This window comes from Pelodiscus sinensis, chromosome 18, assembly GCF_049634645.1.
Source record: "Pelodiscus sinensis isolate JC-2024 chromosome 18, ASM4963464v1, whole genome shotgun sequence".
Lineage (NCBI taxonomy): Eukaryota > Metazoa > Chordata > Testudines > Trionychidae > Pelodiscus > Pelodiscus sinensis.
The window spans coordinates 26,157,111-26,179,584 of NC_134728.1; the positions used below are offsets into that span (position 1 = coordinate 26,157,111).

At 46.2% G+C, this 22,474-nt stretch overlaps 1 long non-coding RNA gene across 1 annotated transcript in view; it reads left to right on the forward strand.

Moving 5' to 3' along the window:
* Positions 1-16,415, forward strand: part of LOC142818794 (uncharacterized) — a 108,450-nt gene extending 92,035 nt beyond the window's left edge. Inside the window, exon 3 of the long non-coding RNA XR_012896446.1 lies at positions 15,636-16,415. This is a non-coding gene — a long non-coding RNA (uncharacterized LOC142818794). The remainder of the gene's footprint in view (positions 1-15,635) is intronic.
* The last annotated feature ends 6,059 nt before the right edge of the window (positions 16,416-22,474 follow it).

Sequence of the window (22,474 nt, forward strand, 5' to 3'; positions counted from 1 at the left end):
TGTCTACACTGCAGCGTTTTTCCGGAAAAACAATACTTACATCCACATTCTATTGTGTTCTTTCGACAGAAAGTCGAGAGAATGGAGGGGTTTTTCCAACAGCGGTAAACCTCTTTCTATGAGGAAGCAGCTTTTTTCCGGAAAAGCTTTTTCAGAAAAAGACATGTGTGGATGCAGAAAAGGGAGTTCTTTCAAAAGACGAGGCCTCCAGAAAATAACACAGATGCCCTGGTAGCCACTCTGTCCATACTAATCACAATTTAAATGCGAGATTGCATCCAATCGATGTGGACACTCTCTTTCAAAAAAGCACATTGCTTTTTCATTGTGCTTTTGCTGTGTGGACACTCTCTTTTGAAATAAGCTTTTCCAGAAGATCTCATCCGGAAAAGCTTCTTCCAAAAGAAGCTTGCGGTCTAGACATAGCCAGAGCTATCGCCTATCTGTGTGCAGACTCAGGGTGGCAACACTGCAAGTGTGTGCCCATGGAAAGCTGGCTTTGCAGCCCACGAGGCTAGACATTTACTTATTTAAATGGAAAGCCTGAATTTCTGGAGGGACTGGAGGAGCACCACTGCAATGCTGGTATGGCTTATAGCTGTACAGCAGGTTGCTCTGACTGGCGTGGTTACCTCCAAGTGCCAGTTCTGCCCAATTCATTCCACAAACCATTGTGCCTTATCCCAATTCAACACCTCAATCTGGATGGACTTGTGTTCTCCCTCTCTTGAGCTAAGTACCCAAAATACTTAGCATGCAAAGGCACATAGCTTGGGTTGACTACACAGACAGAGATACAGATAAAAACAAACGAGTCTTCAACTGAAGTGAATACTTTGGGAGAGTTGCTTGATTCAGACTCACTCCCTTTTCTCCCCGGCTGTGTCCAGACTCAGGGGTTTTTTCGAAAAAAGTAGCCTTTTTTCGAAAAAACTTCCCCTGCGTCCAGACTCAAGCCGCGTTCTTTCGAAATTAATTCGAAAGAACGCGGCTTTTCTTTCGATGGCGGTAAACCTCATTTCACGAGGAAGAACGCCTTCTTTCGAAAGTTCCTCTTTCGAAAGAAGGCGTTCTTCAATGTAAATAGGGCTTCTTCAAAAGAGAGCATCCAGACTCACTGGATGCTTTCTTTCGAAAAAGCAAGCCGCTTTTTCGAAATTTCTCCGTGCAGTCTAGACGCTCTCTTTCGAAAGAGGCTCTTTCGAAAGATGCTTTCGAAAGAGCCTCTTTCGAAAGAAGCCTGCAGTCTAGACATAGCCCCCAAGGCTGTGTCCAGACTCAGGGTTTTTTTCGAAAAAAGTAGCCTTTTTTCGAAAAAACTTCACCTGCGTCTAGACTGCAGCCGCGTTCTTTCGAAATTAAATCGAAAGAATGCGGCTTTTCTTTCGACGGTGGCAAACCTAATTCCACGAGGAAGAACGCCTTCTTTCGAAAGTGCTCTTTCGAAAGAAGGCGTTCTTGACAGCAAACAGGCTTTTTAGAAAGAGAGCATCCAGACTCACTGGGTGCTTTCTTTCGAAAAAGCGGATTGCTTTTTCGAAATTCCGCGTGCAGTCTAGATGCGCTCTTTCGAAAAAGGCTCTTTCGAAAGTATCTTTCGAAAGAGCCTCTTTCGAAAGAGGCTTGCAGTCTAGACATAGCCTTGGTGGGTACCTTCTGGACACCATGCTCTCCTTGGCTGACTGAGTGTCCTCACATTCTTGTGGCATTTCCCTGTGCTAATTCCCTCCTGTGTGGGGCAACTGGCTTGTCACTTACAAAACCTCTTTACATGAGACTGCATATTCTCAATGGCCCACATTTTTCACTGATCTACTCCCATGGGCAAGCCAGTTGAAGGAAATGGGACTGCACAGCATGTAAACTAGTGACAAAGAGTAGTCCTATGTTTACTTTTAGCAACAAATTTAAAAAAAATAGCAGGTTAAATCATCAATAGAATCACTCATCTCCTTTATTTAACTCGGTAATATTTAGTATTATAAGGAACCCCTACAATAATATCCCAAGAATGTTGTCCCAAGCCGGCTATTAAAAGCTTTTAAAAGAACCTCCCTGATCCACCAGAATCCAGAGCACACACAAGTAAACATTCTACTACCTTATTCAGCACTGGTGAGGCCACATCTGGAGTACTGCATCAAATTCTGGTCCGCCATTACAGAAAGAATGTGGACACATTGGAGAAAGTCCAGCGAAGGGCAATCCAAATGATTAGGGAGCTGGAGCATATGACGTATGAATAGAGGCTGAGGGATTTGGGCTTCTTTAGTCTACTGAAGAGAAGAGTGAGGGGGGATTTGATAGCAGCCTTCAACTACCTGAAGGGGGGTTCCAGAGAGGATGGAGAGAGGCTGGTCTCAGTGCAGACAGATGACAGAATGAGGAGCAGTGTGGGGAGCGGTGAAAATTTGGAGAAAAATGGCAAATTCCTGCCTCTACTAAAAGTACCAAGAGTTCTTCACAGTCCACGCAGATCAGCATGTACATAGCCATTATTTTGTAAAGCACCCATCCCCCAGACAGTGTTGCATTAAGTGGTCCAAATGATTTTGTGCATAAGGCACAGCACTGTGAGCCAGGAGATTGGAGAGTCTATTTGTGGTTCTGCCACAGACTTCTTGTGTGATCTTGGGGAAGTCACTTCACCTGTCCCTTCCTCAGTTTCCCCCATCTGTAAAATGTGGATAATATTTTCCTAATTGACATTGTATTCCGAGGTTAAGCATTGGCAACATGCTAAGACACAATGGCAGTGAGCTCCATGGAAATAGAAATTAATCCAGGGAAGAATTTTGCCCAGCATATTACTCTTGGAAAGACAAAAGGCGGAATCAACCATATTAAGATGTGAATCTGTAACTGTTCCTGATTGTGAAGTTTGAACCACGAAGTGTATGGGGAAGCTGCTTAAAAAAGAAACAACATAATAAAAGTTCTTAGAAAAATTTCATTCAATGCAAGAACTGCAATTATTTGAGGCCAAATCATGTTTATAAATCAGTTCTGTGCTACGTATTGTTTAGACTTCGGGTTTTTTTTTCCCTTTCTACAAGTGCTATTTACTGGAGTCATTGTGTAATGATGAGTGACACATTAGTTTCATTTAGCGCCAATAAGAAATGTATTGTTTTTCTTTCTAGCATATGCAAAACCTGTTATTTCTTTCTGTCTCTCTCAAAAGTTAGCTGCAGCACGATGGTGACTCCTTGTGCATTCCACCTACACACAGACCATAAAAAACATCTGCTTTTTCAAATGACAGTAATTCTCTTCCTGAAAAGGAACAGTTGATTTGAAAAAACAGTTTGCCCCTGTTGCTCCTACACACTTATGGCCAAAGTTTGATGAGGGAGAAGAACACTTACTCCGTTCACACTCAGAGGAACTATATTTCTCTCCTACGTTGCCAAGAAAAGTCTTTTGGACAAGCCACTATGTGGATCACAGAGTGGATAAATATGGTACCATTATTTACAGATCCAAGGTTTGGTAGGTGGATCATTAGATTGCCACCTTCAGCCCTTTTGTTAATCACATTTGCTCTATATAATCTTTGCTTCTAGCATTATACACATACTCAGAGCTCTCAGAGTCCATAAAGATAACTGTACTGTCAGAATCAGTTAGGTCGGACCTTGGTATATAAAAGAGAGAGCTGTTCCACCAATATAGAGTATGGTCTATTCTGCATGTTTTGGATTCTGGGCTAGCATTACAGTGGGAGCTCTTGAGCAGGGTATCATAAGGGCAGGCTTCTATTTCTAATTCTACAGTGTGCCCTGGTTGCCCTGCCAAATAGAGAAAATGGACGTCTACAGCTCAGTAAAAGAGCTGATCAGGGAAATTTTTGATAAGCTGTTTTCACTGGAAAATGGCTATTAGTCACAACAAAAACAGTTTGGGTCACTACCGCCAAGTCACTTGAATTGAAAATTTTCTAGAAAAAAGGAAGTTTTGAACAATTATAAAAACATCCCATTTTGAACAAGGAACTTTTGGTGGGTTTGGAGTCAAAATGACTTCTCATTTAGATAGGTTACAAATGTATACTTTAAAAAAGGGTTTTGAAAAAAAGAATGAAAGGTCTAAAGAGAAATGAAACATTTTGAAATGATTGGAATGAAAGGACTGGACCATCAGCTAACAAAGAAAAAAGGAATAAAAGGGAGACAGTTTCACACCCCACAGTTTGATGAAACTTCATGTTCTCCTTTTAAGCCTGTGTATAAGGGCAGAGGAGACACATCATCACTTTCTTTCTTGCTCTCGCATGACTTCATGAAAGGCATTTCCTAAACTGTTAACAAAGCAAAATCTTTTCCCTCCCACTTCAAAAACACAGCCCATGAAGTCAAGATAATCATCATCTAGCAGGTTGCAGAATTTCAGCTTCTCGGGAGAAAAATGATACCTAACTCAAGCTGGCAAGGTCTTTCAGTTTTCATGGGAAACTTTCAAAGGATGTGCGTTGTCCATGCTCCTGGCCACAGGTTCAAGAGGAGTCAGCACTAAGGAGTAATTGTGGGAAGCATGCACGCTTAACAATCACTCTGCTTGTACAGGCACTTAGGAAGAAACAAATGGGCTGTATGAATACAGATGCTTACTGCTGAATACGTGGCGGGCTCCATTATGACTGTCCCTAGGTGAGTGTTCAATGGCAGGGGAGCCCTTCCCCTCCACACATGCAGGGGGCATTCTTAATTTGGCTCCCTGTGCACAACAGAGTGCTAACAATCCTCAAATGTGTCAGGGCGATGGGTCTTCCTCCTGTTCGCATCAGCATGGGAGCATCCTGGCTCTGTTTATTTAAAGATGTAGCAAAGCGTGCGTCTAACTTCACGGTTCCCAGCAATGCAGAATGGTGTAGGCATAGCAACTCCAGTGATGTCCCTCCTTCCCATCCCTAGCATAGCTCAGCTTCCTAAAAAGCACACTTTGGCTCTGTGTCTGCCCGTATGTTTCTTTTGAAAGACCCACATGTACTTGGGTAAGTGACAAAAACACATCATCACTTATAGCGCTGCAGAACTGATCTAGCTGCAAAGGGCAAAACTGCCTTTTCATCTCCATTCCGCTTTGATCGTAAAAACCTCGGCCAAGTTCGGACTGTGGCCTCTCTTTGATTGGTGAAAAAGCCAGAAGCACAAACTGATTTTCACGCAGTGAACTGAATATGCAAGAAGAACCTAGGCTTAACTCACAGCGGTGCTCAGTCCTGGCTGACCAGAGCCACAGGAGTCACAACTCCCTCCCAGGCCCCGCACCCCCTCTTGTACCCCTTCCCCAGCCAGAATCCTCTCCTGCACTCATACCCCCTCTCCAACCCTGCACCCCATTCCCCTGTCCCAGGTTATCACCCAAATGCTCTGCACCTCCCTCCCCTTCTCCCCCAGCTCACAACTCGCTCCCAGACCCTGCATTCCCTCCTATGCCCCTCCCCCAGGCCAGAATACTCTCCTGCACCCAGACCCCCCCATCCCAATCCCCTTCCCCAGATCACAGTCCCCTCCTTCACCCAAACTCCCTCTCATACCCTCTCTTGCACCCCAGCACCCTACTCCCAGCTCCCTTAAGCACCCACCCTCCTTCCCAGACCCCACAGCCCTCCAAAGAAAAGCGAGTCCCTTGACCACTTACCAAAATCTTTGAGTGGCCCTTATCAAAAGGTATTACTCACTCCTGTTTATCTGTTGCTCACTCATTCCCTCATTCAAGACAGACCCAAGAAAACCAACAATAGAACACCACTTGTCATCACCTACAACCCCCAACTTAAACCTGTCCAACACATTATCAATAAACTACAGCCTATATTGGAACAGGATACCATACTCAAAGAGGCTCTGGGAGACAGACCCATAGTCTCCTATAGACAACCACCTAACCTCAAGATGATTCTTTCCAACCACCACAGGACATACCACACTAATACCAACCCTGGTACCTTCCCTTGCAACAAACCCCGTTGCCAGCTTTGTCCACATATTCATTCTGCTGATACCATTATTGGACCTAACCAAGTGAGTTATAAGATCAAGAACACATATTTCTGCTCATCCAGAAATATAATTTATGCTATCATGTGCCGAAAGTCTCCGTCTGCTATGTACATTGGACAAACGTCTCAGACACTTCACCAAAGAATCAATGCCCACAAAACAGATATTAGGCAGGATCACAAAGAAAAAACAGTTTCTTGCCATTTCAACCAGAAAGAGCATTGTCTCAACGACTTGATTACCTGCATCCTGCTTCAAAGACCTTTTAACACCAGACTTGAAAGAGAATCCTCTGAACTGTCATTCATGCTTAAATTCCACACTTTACGCCTCGGTCTAAACAAAGACATTAATTATCTTACCCATTATAAAGATAGCCTCCCCAATTATCACCTCTAATATTATTAGCTCACAGACATTTACCTCCCCCCCATCCCCCTTCTGTTCTGCAATGTGATTTGTCCTTTTCATATTTGTTCATTTTTTTAATTGTATCCTTTGGTATATATGGTTGTGACTACTTTCTTCCACTATTTGATCTGAGGAAGTGGGTCTGGCCCACGAAAGCTCATCATCTAATAAACCATCTTGTTAGTCTTTAAAGTGCTACATTGTCCTGCATTTTGCTTCATTCCCTCATGGTTGCTATGCTCATGTGGTCTTTCTCAGCAAGTCATTTGCATTGCAGGCTATTTGAGCTGGGCTGATAAGTTAAAAAAAAGCATTCTCGTCCTTCTCCAGATAAGATCGCCCTTAAGAGGCCATAGCATGTGGAGTGTTGTGGTTGGCATGACAAGGAGAGCCATTGCAAGGCTTCTCCCCTAGTTGGGAAAATGCAGCTGGATCAGAAGGACGAGACAGCCAGACACTACTAAAGAGAGTGGAGCCTCTGATCAGGTTTGTTGTCCAAGGTGAGAGGGTGGTGACAAAGGGAACTGCTCCTAGTCAAACCCGTGCCAAGCAAACCAAATCTGCCTCCTGCTTCTTCATCAGTCTCACTTTAGCAGCTCCAATTAAAGTCCGCGCCCCTTGTGCAATGTGCTTTAATTATTAGCAGCATGCAGAGGAAGAAGAAATCTAGGGGGGTTAAAAATAACATATTAAGCTGCATCCCCCTTTAGGGCCTTAAATGAAAAATTCTTGTAGTGAGGGGCAAAGGAGGGGGAGAGATGTACGGTTCCTCTGACCCAGAGGGGAAATTCTTTACTGCTCCATCTGCCACCCCCAGCTGCTAAATCCTAGGCATGTCACTAACACAAGGTGATCTCAAATAGAAGTGCACTGCTAGCACATGAAAGCAAACAGCTTTGGCTTGCTGCCTCCTTCCAGCAAGCCTCCTCCCACCACCCATATGTTTAAAGCCGCTGCATGTCAAGGTACTGACTATCGAGGCACCGACAAGCAAGTTTTCCCTCTCTTCTTAGACGGCTTCTGTCTTTGCTTCCTGCCCCCCCTTCAACTTCTTTGAGGGCTTTCTTTCTCTCCCCCCTGTCTCTGGAGCCGCTGTTCTGGAGCTTGCATTATTTCTCACTGGGAGTCTACAGTCTGGAGCCAGAGTGGTTTGTCTGCTTCCCTGGGTTCAGCTAATAAATTGGGATCAGGGGGTCACACAGCAGGGGACTTGGAAGCCAGCGAGCCTCTGACACCATTTTTATTAGTTTTTACTATACATACCATTTCAGGAGCTGGGATGCCATCCCAGCGGGGCCCTCCCCATTGCTTAGTAACTAAGATTTTGTAATCTAAGTTTTGACAAGGTCATTTTTTACCTTGGAAGAGTGGACGGGAGGGAGAAACCCACATACATTAATTACACAAACAAAATGGAGACAATGCAAATAGGAGCTCAGTTCCCCTTTGTACTGGGGGCAAAAGAAAGAAAAAGCTTCTACCAGTTTCTTTCTCTGAGGGCTTTTTTCTGGTCAGAATGGAGGATAGTATCTGAATAGACACAAATGCGTTCCCCTCCTGCGCCTGTGCAGATGAGTGGAGAATGTTTCGGTCCAGCCCCTTTCTCTCCCTTGCTCACCAAAATGACTGAAGCCGATGCCAGGCAGGGATAGATTAGTCTATTGGAATTACTGGAATACTCCTGTACCTCTCAGTGACACGCGCAACAGGCCTGATCTGACGTCAAATGGCAAACCTTGCAGGAGGCATAAGGGATCAGTCAAAAAAGGGTTTCTTTCTCGACAGATCTCCCTCTAGACTGCCGCTTTTCGCTGACAAAGTGCTGAGTTGGCAAAACGCGGCAGCCAGTTTTATGCAAATTAGGCGCGGAATATTTAAATCCCTGCCTCATTTGTAGTGTCGCCCTGCATAATCTGCATCCTTCTGCCGACAGAGGGATGCAGTCTAGACATACCCTTGGAGTGTATGGATTTCTTATACCCCTGACTAATGTAGCTGGGTCAACCTAACTTTTTAATGTAAACCAGGCCTAAGTGTGAGAAAAAAAATACACAAAACACATGCAAAGATGGCTGCATTTGAAAAGGAATCAGTCAATCCTAGGGAATCTCATGGTGTCTTCATCTCTACCTTAAATGTCAGTGGGTATGTCTACACTAGCCACCCTAGTTCGAACTAGGGTGGCAGTGTAGACATACCCTCTGGGAGTACTGCTCATGGACTGAAGGTATCAGATGGTCCACAAAAGACCTACACAGAGAGCTGTGTGAGAAAAGAGTTAGCCTTTTAAATAGCCTGTCCTGCATAAACACTTTTATGGAACTTTGCTCTTTCTCTTATAGTTCCAAACACCACTGAGTCCACTTTGGAAGTGGTGCTGTTTTTACAAGCTAGGTCTTCTGCCCCTTTTCCCCCTTGTATTCACAGCACCTTTGTTTGACTCCAGCTTGCACAAGTCAGTAATCCTGTTTTCATTTCTATCTGCTGCTCTCTGGATCTCTGCTCTGAAAACCTCATTCCAGGAGGTAGTAGAGGGGTCATTTGGTCATTGCTACCTCCTTCCCACCCCCAATCCGGTGCTGTGAGGTGTTTGCCTCTGATGTGGTTAATCAAGGACGGAGATGTAGTAATGCTTTGAGGCTCATTGGAATGCACTCTGTTGGCTGTCACCTCATTGGGCTCCAGTGTATGCTTTGAGGTTAAGTTCCAGGGTCTGTGTTTGGGGCCTTTGTTGTGGTTGCTTGATTCGTTCATGATGGCCTTGGCTTTGCCACCTCACAAGTAAACCCAAAGCTCACAGCAGGCTTAAAGAAGGGTGACTCAGTCATTTTTTATCCATTGGCAGCAGCACCTGGCAGAGGCTCAAGGCAGATCTGAGAACAGGGCAACAAGTGTCTCCAATATGGATTTTAAAAATCAGTCAAAAGTGGGAAATGAAAAGCTGAAAAAGCAGAGAGACAAAAACCCAAAGGAGAAGAAATAGTCAGAAAACCAATCGGAATGTCAAGGAGAGACTAAAGAAATCCAAAGTAAATCAGATGTCTGTTAAACACACCGGGGATGTGAGCTAAATGGCAGTTCTGGGCCACACTACTTCCTTTCCATCACTTGATTGGGTTTGCAAGTCAAAATAAGTGGTGCATTGCTGGCAGCACTGAACTGGAGTGCAATCCAGGACCAACAGATCAAACTGTTTTCCTGCTGCTTTAGATACCAGCCACAACAGTAAATAATCTGGAATCAGAACTTGGCTTCTGTGTTTGGCTGATGGGATAATAAGGCTGAATAGAATGAAGCTCACTTGCTATTTGCAGATATATTGGAATAAATGCATGTTTTGGCCAAAAATATAAAGCTATCAGCTCAACACTGCACTGGTTTTACCTCACTTGTTTTAAGTGGAGTTACTCCTGATTTACATGGTACAGGTGAGAGCAGACTCAGACCCTTGGCCTGTGAAGGCATGTAGGGGCCTCGATGGGTCCCCAGAATCTCCCCAGTAAAATCAGTGGGAGCTAGCTATGTGGATTGAAGGCACTGTTGATCCACAGAGACAAGATATGATGTGCTATGGATCTTGCAAAGAGGCTATTTCACAGTAACCTTTTCTTAGGATGAGTTGACAGGCACTCTGGGGTATGCAACATGAAGTGTTTAGCTACTACAATATAGTTACCTGGCAGGAAGGTGGTCTAGTAGGTAAAGCTGTACATTAGGGCTGTGTCTACACTGGGCCACTTATTCCGGAACATCAGCCGCTTTTCCGGAATAAGCTGCAAGCTGTCTACACTGGCCCTTGAATTTCCGGAAAAGCAACGATGCTCTACTGTACAAAATCAGCCGCTATTCCAGAAAAACTATTCTGCTCCCGCTCGGGCATAAGTCCTTATTCCGGAACACTGTTCCGGAAAAGGGCCAGTGTAGACAGCCCAGTAGTCTTTTCCGGAAAAAAGCCCCGATCGCGAAAATGGCGATCAGGGCTCTTTTCCGGAAAAGCGCGTCTACATTGGCAACAGACGCTTTTCCGGAAAAAGGGCTTTTCCGGAAAAGCAGCCTACCAATGTAGACGCTCCTTTTCCAGAAAAACTGAAAACGGAATAGTATTCCGTTTTAAGCATTTCCGGAAATTCATGCCAGTGTAGACACAGCCTAGGATTCCTGGGTTCAACCCCTGGATTTTGCAGAGTTAGCTTCTGTGACCTTAAGCAAGTCATGAATTGGCCATTCTGTGCTTGAGAAGACACGAAAGAAGTGAAGGTGATCACATCCCTTGTCTAGCTTCCTTTTCCCTTTCCCTTCTCATCAGCCTGATATGGTGGAGACTAGAGGATGAGGTAGCAACCAGAGCTAGGCAGTGACCTGCTCCATAGAGCCCCTCTTTTTTAGTAAAGCTTTCGAAAGCCTCCAAGAGATACTATAGCCTCATACTCTACAACGCACACAGAAAGCAACGGATTGAAAACACAAGTTACCTTGATGGTACAACTGATGTCTGAATTTTACTAAAGGAAAAGAGACAAATCACATTTTAAAATTCAGTAGTCTCCAGAAATACACCTGTCAGGGAGAGTTGAGATGGAGCTTCATGTTCCCATGAGTTCAGGACACGGGACTTGATGATGTTATAAGGTTCCTTCCAGTCATAATTTACATATGAATCAAGGAGAGGCAATGTTTTACCCTTGTCCTATAATGAAGACAATAAAAGGTCCCCATTTCTCCAATGGGAAGACACCTGATATTATATGTCAGTGACTTTACTGCTATAGTTACTTATCATAGAATCATAGAGCTGGAAGAGACCTCAGAAGCTCATTTAGTCTAGCCCCTTGTCCAAGGCAGGACCAATCCCAACTAAATCAACCCAGCCAGGGCTTTGTCAAGTCAAGACTTAAAAACCTCTCGGAATGGAGAGTCTACCACCTCCCTAGGTAACCCATACCAGTGCTTTACCACCCTCCTAGTGAAATAGTTATTCCTAATATCCAACCTAGACCTCTCCCACTGTAACTTGAGACCATTGCTCCTTGTTCTGACATCTGTCACTACTGAGAACAGCCTTTCTCCAGCCTCTTTGGAACCTCTCTTCAGGAAGTTGAAGGCTGCTATCAAATCCCTCGCTCTTCTCTTCTGCAGACTAAACAAACCTGAATCCCTCAGCCTCTCCTCGTAGGTCATATGCTCCAGCCCCCTAATCATTTTGGTTGCCATCCACTGGACCCTCTCCAATGAGTCCACATCCTTTTTGTAGTGGGGGGCCCAGAACTGGACACAATACTACAGATGTGGCCTCACAAGAGCCAAATAAAGGGGAATAATCACATCTCTGGATCTTCTGGCAACACTACTCCTAATGCAGCCTAATATGCCATTAGCCTTCTTGGCTACATGGGCACACTGTTGACTCATATCCAGCTTCTCAAATCTGACAGGACTCCTAACTTTTCAGGCACTGATGGAGTTAGAGTGGCCACAGCTTAGCAAGGGTTTATAACACGGGTTTCAGGGGATGAGGGAAAGTGAAAAATTCTTGTGTATGCTTGTCAGGAAAACATTGTTAGTCACAACTAGCTTCAGACACAATAGGCCCCAGCAGTGTTTCCCCGTCAGAGGGGGCAAGGTCTTTGCAACCAGACAGAGACACCAGCTCATCTCACACAGGCCATTGAGGAGCAATTGGAAAGTAACAACATTCATTCACTGCCAACATGCAATTGATTGTAGCTGCTGAGGGAAATGCTCTATGTCCCATTTTAGCCCCTTACCTCCGTACTGCCAAAAAACACCATCTTCTGTTGACTGCTGCAACACCTAAATCAGCATTTAAGCAATGTCTTACTCGAACTCTTGGCTATGTCTACACTGCCTCTTTTTTTCAGAAGAGGCAATGCAAAAGAAGCGCTCATTAGCAACTTCTCGCACTTCATTTGCACTTTCTCTTCCGATGCTTTTTAGCAAGAGGTTTTTGCACAAAAACAAGCAATACAGACAGGCCTGTTTTGCACAAAAATCCTGTTTTGTGCAAGATCTGTATACCTCCTTTTTTGAGGCATAAGGATCTTGTGCAAAAGGGCTTTTTTGTGCAAAATGGACCCATCTACACTGCTTGTTTTTGCGCAAAACCATCTTGCACCAAAAGCATCGGAAGAGAATATGCAAATGAAGCGTGAGAAGTTGCTAATGAGTGCTTCATTTGCATTGCCTCTTCTGCAAAAAAGAGGCAGTGTAAACATAGCCAAGGAAAGTTTTGAATGAAAGTGTAACCCACGCACCTTCTGGGTGTGGTGCACTGTCCCACCTCGCAGCACTGAGGCCACCTACAGAGACAATAATGAATCTGCTCTACAGCCTTAGCCAATTGGCTTTTAGCTCATGCGGAAGAGGCTCATGCACTAAACTCCAGAGATTCCAGGTTCAATTCTGTTCACAGATGACCAGGGTTTGCCGGCCTTACACAAGAACTATGAAGAGCCATTGGAAGTTTTATCATTAGCACAAGGGTGTTTTCCAGAGAGCAATATAAGCATCCATGTATGATTCTTTTTGTGTACACACACACACACACTTTACTGAAAAATGTGATGAACCTGTTGTGATAACCACTGCTTATTGCCCGTCTCGCCCTTATCTTGACCTTTAATTTTAACTTCCTAAGACACATCTTCACGTCAGTCTTGTGGGGTGTACTACTTAAAGACTCAGTGATTATTTTTTAAGTGACAGATGGAGTGGCAGGGTAAACAGCATCTGTCCACAGGGCTCCAGTAGGTGCTGCTTCAGAGGATCTCTACTAAACATCTGTTATAATAACATACTTGATCTGAACAAAATTTGAGTTTGCAGGCTGTCACATCAACCATCATTCACTGCACTGGAGTTCATTGACTTTTCAGTGTTCTGATCCAATATTGCTACAGCATGACTAGAAAAAAACACAACAAAGGTCCTTTGGCACCTTAAAGAACCACAGATTAATTTGGGCGTAAGTTTTCATAGACAAAAACCCATCCAATATTGGTCAGCATGACTAGAAACACTCAGGTCCACTCTGAGCCCCTATAGCAGCCTAGCTACCAGGTCTTAAATACAGTTGGTCAGGACATTTTTGACAAAAAAATGTTGAGAGAGACACTAACCCCATGATAGCCAATATCCCCAAGGGAATATGCTAGCTATCAGGCTGTTTGCACACGTGTGCGTGCACACACACACTTTAGCTTTATTCATAAACCCAGCCCTTTGGTTTGGAACCCCAGCCAACTCCAAAGAAGTCAGTGGGAGCAATGGGTGTTGGAACAGGATCTTAGGGATGACACAAACTTCTGTTGCAAGGTTTCAGCATAGTTCAGCAGACATGGCACTTAGGTTGTACCTGGACTATTTATGACACCATTATGGGGCCCAAATCAGAGGCATACACAGGCAAGAACCTCTCCAGGACATGAAAGAGCTTGGAGAAAGTGACTGCGTGCTCAAGACTAAATTAAAATGCAGCAGTTGGAGGAGTTTGATTTTGAATGGCCAATAGGCCTTAGAGGACCCAATGCAGAGATGAGATGGCTTTCCTTTCCCAGTGAGGTTGCTTGTCCCACACTTTCTTTGAGATACTGAGCTCATCTTGTGATAAGGGTTTATGGATTTCAGCTCTTCCCAAGTTAACAAAAACAGGCAGGAACTATAATGGCCACATTCCCAAGCTTTCTCTTATCCCTTTCGGGCAAATACCAAAAATGCAATAAAAGACCTTTTAATTGGCTGACTCTCCTTACAGCCAGGAGTGGTCCCACCTTCATGTGTGTGCCATGCACAGCAGTTTGAAACAGCATTTCCTGAACTGCACAAATGGCTACCTCATGTTATGGAAATAGCTTCTCCTTTGGGAGACAGAGCATGAGAGGTTAGCAGCCAACAGTGAAACAGGACAATAGGAGGCTAATACAGGTGGAAGGGGCAGTCTGAGGGTCACACCAAGCGGTGAGAAGGCAGACAGATCAGCAGGGAGATAGCATGTCTTGTTAAAAAGGTTGACAACATCTTTTAGAGTTATATAATGAGTCTTATTCTGACACTCGTGGAACAGATTCCGACTGCACTTTCACCGACAATCATTGCCATATCAGCTCTCTTCTTCAGCTCAGAATTGGGCTGATCACAGAGGGCACGTCTATATTGCACACTTATTTTGGAATGAGCTATTCAGGAAGAAATACTCCAAAACAGCCAATCGAAATAGTGCTGAGCTATGTCGAAATAGAGTGTCCACACTCGTTAGATGCTCAATCGCATTTAAGGCCACCCAGAACCACTTCAGGCAGGGAATCAGGTTGCAGTCACTTCCTGGAGCTGCTGCCTGAGGCTATTTGAGGCTCGAGCTTAAAGGGACCCCCCATCTCAGGTTCTTCTCCTTTGCCTACCTCCTTGAGGGACAGCAAAGCTTTTTCTCTGCCTATTGTGGTGCCCTTGTGGACACCTCAGCTTTCTAGCCATGGAGTTGGACCTGCCTCCCATCAGTCGACAGTTCTTACAGGTTGTGCTGTAGCTTCTGCAGCTCTATCTCTGGGATGCCTTCCAAGTGCTGCAGAAACACAACCCCCAGCTCACTGCGGGGCACTTCCTTTTCTCTCTGTGGGTGCTGCTCATGTAGTATGACCCCACCCACCCTTCTCTGTGCACCATGCACTGCCACTTCTGGTGACAAATACCAGCTCCAATGGGTGGGACCAGATTTTTGTGGAGCAGTGGGACGACTAGCAGTGACTCCAGAATTTCCGCATGCAGAAGGACACCTTTCTGTCGCTGTGCAAGTGGCTAATCTCTGTCCACAGGAGATGGGACAGCTACATGTGACCCAGTATCCCCCTCCAGAAGTGGGTAGCTATCACTGTCTGGAAGCTCGCCACTCTGGACAGCTACCAATCTGTCAGGAACCAGTTCGGAGTGGGGAGATTGACCGTCGGGTCTGTTGGGTCATGGCATTCTCAGGCTATTGTCCCAGGAGGGAAGTAAACTTTTGGAATGGGGTTTCCTAGGGAAAAGGTGGTGATGGAAGCCTCCTTCCTGGGAATTTTTTCAGTCCCGCCTTCACAAAGCCCTGACAGGGGATGGGATAAGTAGGGGGTTGCTACTGGTGTGTGAGGGGGAGGAGGAGGAGTTCATGGATCTCTTGAAGGTCTTGGAACCCCTGAGATTTTCTGTTTGTTTGTTTGTCTTTTTGTACAGGTGATGTGGGCCATCAACACCATCCTGCTGTGCAGGGTCATACACCTGGGAGATGTGGACCCCATTATCGCGGGCTTTGCCACCCTGGGAGGGGCTATTGAAAGCACTCACATACCCATCCCAAGTCCTGATCACCGGGCAACTGAATAACCAGAAAGAGTACTTTTCAATGGTCCTGCAGACAGTCACGGATCACCATGGGCCATTCATGGACATGTACATCATGTGGTCAGGGAAGGCGCACAATGCACATGTCTTCCACAACTCCAGCCTCTTCCAGGGTGCTACACGCCAGCACTTTTTTCCCTGACCGTATCTGAATTGTGGCTCATGAAGCACTACATTGGACATCTGGACCACAGCAAGGGATGCTTCAATGCCAGGCTCAGCAGGGCCCGCATTGTTTTAGAGGGCACCTGCAGGCATTTAAAGGGGAGGTTCTGTTGCCTTCTCAGCTGCCTGGATGTTGGGGAGCGGAACATCCCCCAAGTGGTGGTGGCGTGTTGTGTCCTTCACAATATTTGTGAAAGCACGGTGGAGACTTTTCTCCCAGGGTAGAGGGCAGAAGCAGACCAGATCAGAAAGGCCTTGGAGCTGCAGTTCATGGCTGCCATCCGGCAGGCCCACCAGGGGCCCGTGCATATCTGGGAGGCCTGGGGGAGAGTTTCTCACAAGGGCCCCAATGACACTCTCTCCTGGGCCTCCACACAAGGGGCTAGTGCCTTGCCCCTCTTTGCCTGTCTTCTCCCACCCTCCCTTCTCCCCTTCCCTGCAGAGACAATAAAGTACACCATTTGTTTTAAAAAAATAAACACTTTGTTTTTAACTGAGGTAAATGTAACTGGGGAGGGGCTGGGGAAAGAACCTTAGAGGCGGGAGGAAGGAGTCAGAAGGGGAAGAAGGCAGGGTGAGAACCTGGAAGAGAGAGGATGGGGAGGAGAGGTTCAGTGCAGGGGCTGGGAGTGGCACCTGGCTCTGGTGGTCCCACCGTCTCCTGTGCAGGGTCCTCGGCAGTTACAGGAGGAGGGGGAGGAGGGCGGAGGACTAGGAGGAGAAGCAGGAGGGGCAGGATCTGGGGAAGGAGCTGGCGCGGGAGCAGCGGCAGGAGTGGGCACCATGGTGGTGATCACTGACTGTAGAGCAGCGCAGATGATCCAACCCTGCTCCCTCATCTCCCGCCAGGTCTCACGGTGCAGCTACCAGTCCTCCTCTGTTCTGTGGTCCTGCTGCTCCATGCAGAGCTGCAGTGCTTGCAGGGCAGCTATATGCTCCCTCCAGAGGTCCTCGTGTGGTCTCCTGCGACGGCGGCTCATGCGGGGTCGGACAGCAGCCGGGGGAGGTGTTGACTGAACCCCTCTCGCAGCTGGTCAAGCTGTGCAAAATAATGAGAGGACCAGTCATTCCTGGAGACACTGTGCCTGAAGAATGGCCCTCATCTGTGAGCTGACACCAACAGTTCTCAGTTCAGACAAAGGCGATGTGCTTGGAGCAAGGCCATCTGTGACCTAGACAGTGGGCCCTTTCCTACAGGGGTCTCATTACCCCCAATGTCCAGGGGACACACAGGCATGGGAAGGTGCTGGCCAGACCGGGAGCCTGCGGGGGGGAGAAGGGGGTAAGAGGCAGCTGGGATATCCTCCATGCCACACACAAACTGGGTTTGGCAGTGTCAGTGTCCCACAGGGAGAGAATGTGTATCCCTGCGCGCTGGAGGAGAGGGGGGCAGGATGTTGAGGGGAGATGTGTGAGAGTGGCAGACACTCTTGTGCCTCATTGCACTGTCCATGGGATCGGGTGCTGTCCTTGGGAACTGGTGCGGCACTGCTGAGTGTGTGTGTGTGTGTGTGTTTCCATGTCCCCAGCCTCCTTCTAGCAGTGGCTTGTGGTGGGAGGGTATTCCACTCTGGTGTCAGGAGTATGGCCCTCCAAGCCCTGTGAGCAATTGCACAAGGGTCCTCTGTTGCAGCCTCCTGGGGCTGTGCCCCAGACTGGCACTCCTTGTGCACCCACGTGCACAGGCTGCTGTGTGATCCCCAGGTTGAGAAAGCACAGCGAGGAGTCTCCCCATCACCTCCATCCATGTGTGTGCCTAGGGACAGAAGTGGCACTCACTTGAGGGGCCTTTCCTGGCTTCTGATGATGCCTGGGAGACAGCCAGGGCATGGGTACCAGCTCCAGGGCAAGCATGACGTCCTGCCTTGAGGGCACAGAGATGGTGCTGGTCTCGTCCGAAATAATGCTGCTGTGTAGACATGCCCAGAGTCTGTTCAGTGGGGAAATGATACTGAAGAAGAAACCAAGAGAACCAAACCCCCAAGAATCCATTAGAAAACAGGCCATAAAAGAAATACTCACCCTTGGGAACTTACAGGGTTGTTAACCCTCCAGAATTGTCCTGGAATCTCCAGGAATTAAAGATGAATCTAAGATACGCCATGTGATGAAACCTTCAGGAAGGCATCCAGCCACAATTTAACTCTACTTGTTACTCAAAGTGCTGGATTCTCGTCTGAAGCTAGTTACCATATAGTATGGGATTATACTAATATCTTTCACTGAATTGGTCAGAAGCTTCTTTTCCCTTTTCAGGGTTTTCACTTTCATTGCTTACCTCCTCTTTCCTTATAACATTTTATCTACCTCTATCTAAGACAGTGATCACCATGATAGCCTGGCATCATCTTGACATCCTGGAAGCAGTAAAATAATGTTTCTTCTCCTATTTGGTAGTGTTACCCCTATAACCAGTAAACTTTTAGTCTCTCTGTTTATTTATGTGGGAGGTCAAGCCAGCAAAGAAAGGGGCTGTTTGTGTCACTGTTTATGGGGTTCTCAGCTCTGGGGACAACATGTGTTAGACTCTGTAGCTTGTGCTCCCTCTGCTGCCCGGATGGCTCTTTCTGTAATCACACCTGCAGAATAAAAATATCCCGGAGTCACACATCGGCAGAGGCTACTTTATTATTTTCTTGGTGACACAGTTGGAGGCTTAAAAAACCCCAGACATTTTGAACCCAGATGTTCTGAATTATTTATTACATTTAATTATATTCTGGTGTCATTTCATTTCTCACTAGATTAGGACTGTTTGCAGATAAAGTGGGACTAATTTGGGCCATAGCCATTAACCACATTCCTTTGCCTTCAGATGGGCTAAGTAGCAGTTCTGCAGAAAAGGACATGGGGATTACAGTGGATGAAAAACTGGATATGAGTCAACAGTGTGCCCTTGTAGCCAAGAAGGCTAATGACATATTAGGTTGCATTAAGAGAAGCATTGCCAGTAGATCCAGAGATGTGATTATTCCTCTTTATTTGGCCCTGGTGAGGCCACATCTGGAGTATTGTGTTCATTTCTGGGCCCCCAATTACAGGAAGGATGTGGATGCATTGGAGAGGGTCCAGCGGAGGGTGACCAAAATGATTAGGGGGATGGAGCATATGACCTACGAGGAGAGGCTGAGGGAGTAGGATCTATTTAGTCTGCAGAACAGAAGAGTGAGTGGGGATTTGATAGCAGCCTTCAGCTTCCTGAAGGGAGGTTCCAAAGAGGCTGGAAAAGGCTGTTCACAGTAGTGATGGATGGCAGAACAAGGACCAATGGTCTCAAGTTGTGATGGGAGAGGTCCAGGTTGAATATTAGGAAAAACTATTTCGCTAGGAGGGTGGTGAAGCACTGGAATGGGTTACCTAGGGAAGTAGTGGAGACTCTATCCCTAGCGGTGTTTAAGTCTCGGTTTGACAAAGCCCTGGCTGGTTTGATTTAATTGGGATTGGTCCTGCCTTGGACAGGGGGCTGGACTTGATGGCCTTCTGAGGTCTCTTCCACCTCTACTGTTGTGATAGAAATGTAGCCATGTTAGTCTGGTGTAGCTGAAACAAAAAACAGGACTATGTAGTACTTTAAAGACTAACAAGATGGTTTAGCTCATCACCTAATAAACCATCTTGTTAGTCTTTAAAGTGCTAGATAGTCCTGTTTTTTGTTCCTCTACTGTTGTATGATTCTAAGGAGATGTTGAAATCAAGGCTTAATCAGGCCTACAGTCAGGATTAGATAGATCTATTGGCCCTGAGAATTTTTAAACTGTTCATGCAAGAGTTTGACCAAATCCAAATAGAAACTGGAAAATATGTTCCTTTTAGTTCAGAATCTGATTCATTGGGGCCACAATTGTAGGGTGAAACACAAATTTAGGGGTTTGAATTCCCCTCTCATCCTGTTTACAGAGTCTGATATTCAAAATGTTTGGGGCTGATTTGGGATTCTCTGCTATGTCTACACTGCACAGTTATTTTGGAATAAACTATTCCAGAATAGTTATTCTGAAATAGCTTATTTCGAAATAGCACATCTACACTGCAGGGAAGCCTCAAAATTAGTCTGAGGAGGGCTTCCCTAATGTAGACTTGCAATCTCGATTTAGAGCCCCAGGAGGAATAACTTAGAATGGCCCTGGTGCAGGGATATTGCGAAATAGCAGAAGTAGAGCATCTACACAGCCCCTATTCTGAAATAGCTATTTTGGAAGAGGCATTATTCTCCATAGAATGAGGTTTACAGAAGTTGGAATAAGTCATCTGTTATTTTAAAATTATTTCAAAATAATGGAATTGCTGTGTAGACGCTCGCATAGTTATTTCGGAATAACAGACATTATTCTGAAATAACTTTGCTATGTAGACACACCCAATTTCAGACCTGGATGTTCCCCGATGACAAACCCTTATCTTTAGTAAGTGAGGGTAGGTCTACACTACAGCGTTATTTCAAAATAGCTTATTTTGAAATAGCTTATTTCTAAATAACGTGTCTACACACAAAATGCATTTTGAAATAGCATTTTGCTATTTCGAAATAGTGCGTCCACATTGAGTGGAGTCTGAATCGCATTTAAGGCTGACCGGAACCAGTTCCAGCAGGGCATAAGGTCAGGACTTACAGTGTGGGGCTGCTGCCTGAGGTCTATGCTTAAAGGGGCCACCCCGGACAGGCAGTTCTCAGTTTTCCCTGCTTGCTTATCTACCTCAATGAGGGACAGCAAAACATTTTGTCTCTGCATGCTCTGGTTGCCCTCTCTCGGGGCACCACAGCACTCTGTAACATGGAGCCAGAGCTACCCCTGGGCACTCTGGTGCTTCTCTTGGACACGTTGCTGTGAGCCTGGCTGCACTTTCTGCAGGCTGCCATCCAGGAGGTCCATCAGGGGGCTTGCAGTATACAGGAGGCCCTGTGGGAGAGCTTCCAACCTGAGGAGCACTAAGAGCTTCCCTGGTCTGCCACACTGGGGACCTGTGCCTCATTCCTCCTTCATGTCCTTCCACTTACCCCTCCCTAACCCCCCTTTCTGATGTCAAATAAAATACATGTATATTCAATAACACAAACTCTCTTTATTTAACAAAACTGGGGGGGAGGGAATGAAACTCTGGTGAGACTGGAGAAAGGAGGAGGGAGAGGGGAGAAGAGAGGGTGGAAGAGGGGAGGGGGAAACCTGGGAGGAAGGAGCTGGAAGGGGGAAGCAAGGGGAAGAAGGGGGAAGGGAAGCTCAGGGCTCAGGGTTGGGGGTCTCGCCGGACCAACTTGATTTTCATGCAAACCTGCTCCTGGGTTTGAATGTGGCCTTTGGTGGCCAGGCTGGCAGCAATCCTGCCATAGATGGCCACATTCCTCCATCTATTGTGGAGATCATGGACATTGGGGGCATCCCCCCACCAAACCTGAATAAGGTCCACAATCTCCACCCTGGACCAGGAAGGCGCCCGCCTTCTCTGGCTCCTGGGAGCTGGCAGACTGCTCCTGGGAGTGGTGGAGGGCTGGCTGCCAGTGGCTTGCTGGCTCATGTTTTGGGGCCACTGGGTCAGGGCAGTGACTGCTGGCTCTGGGCTGGCAGGCTTGGAGCTGGCACAGGCACTGTGGCCAGAGTCTGCCCCTTTAAGGGGGAGGGAGAGGAGTGTTCTTAGTTGAGGCTGGAGTGGCCACCAGGGCACCTTGGGAAGGCTGGAGGCCCCCTATTTTGAAATAAGGGTATGTCTACACTACCCCGCTAGTTCGAACTAGCGGGGTAATGTATGCATACCGAACATGCAAATGAAGCCTGGGATTTGAATTTCCCAGGCTTCATTTGCATAAGCGGGGAGCCGCCATTTTTAAATCCCCGCTGGTTCGAACCCCGTGTAGCATGGCACGAGGTGTACCGGTAGTTCGGAATAGGAACCTAGTCCAATCTACCTAGTTCGAGCCCCGTGTAGCCGCACTGCACGGGGTTCGAACCAGCAGGGATTTAAAAATGGCGGCTCCCCGCTTATGCAAATGAAGCCCGGGAAATTCAAATCCCAGGCTTCATTTGCACGTTCGGTATGCATATATTACCCCGCTAGTTTGAACTAGTGGGGTAGTGTAGACATACCCTAAGTGTCTACACAGCACTTATTTCAAAATATCTATTTCGAATTTGGCATTATTCCTTGTAGAATGAGGTTTACCCAATTCAAAATAAGTGCTCCACTATTTCAAATTTATTTCGAAATAGCAGTTTGGCTGTGTAGACACTAGGGAAGTTATTTCGAAATAAGGGCTGTTATTTCAAAATAACTTTGCTGTGTAGAGATACCCTAAGATATGAAAACCCTGCCCTGATTCGAAGAAGCTCTATATTAAATAAAGCCACGGACAGCCAGCCAATTTTGATTACTACACGTTTGACCTTAATCAAAACAAACAAAGGCTGTAAGTTAGCCACTGCAATACAAGAGAGGTAACATGACAATGTGACATCAAGTTAAATGCTAATACAGGTATGGAGGAGGTGAGGAAGAGCAAGACAACATAAAGCCAA